Source organism: Notothenia coriiceps, unplaced genomic scaffold, assembly GCF_000735185.1.
Source record: "Notothenia coriiceps isolate Sejong01 unplaced genomic scaffold, NC01 NC01_scaffold00032678, whole genome shotgun sequence".
NCBI classification, from domain to species: Eukaryota; Metazoa; Chordata; class Actinopteri; order Perciformes; family Nototheniidae; genus Notothenia; species Notothenia coriiceps.
Genome location: NW_011365379.1, coordinates 138,679 through 139,103, shown reverse-complemented (window position 1 = coordinate 139,103; position 425 = coordinate 138,679).

Sequence of the window (425 nt, the reverse complement as noted above, 5' to 3'; positions counted from 1 at the left end):
TAATAAATATATTAAAATAATAATAATTTTGTTTAATGTTTAAATCCTCAGACCCACCCCCGCGGGACCGCGCATAATCATAACCTCTGCAGCGCATCAATCTGCTTCTGAGCGCGCAAGATTCGAAATGGCTGAGGTGAAGCACTCTAGCGGAGAATACAGCATTATCAATAACACTTCCTCAAGAGCGAAGTCCAACGTCTGGTAGGCTTTTGGTGTCATCCTAGATGCNGGGTTGCGGATCCTGTGCCGACGGGTCGGGTCGGGTTGCGGAACTAATTGGCAATATGTGCGGGGGGCGGGTTCGGTATTGTACGTCGCGGGTGCGGGTCTTGAAAATCAGACCCGTGCAGGACTCTGACTAGAGACGCAAGGAAACCACAAGAAGCAGGGAAATGAGTTTTAAGATCAATGGGACGTCCTTT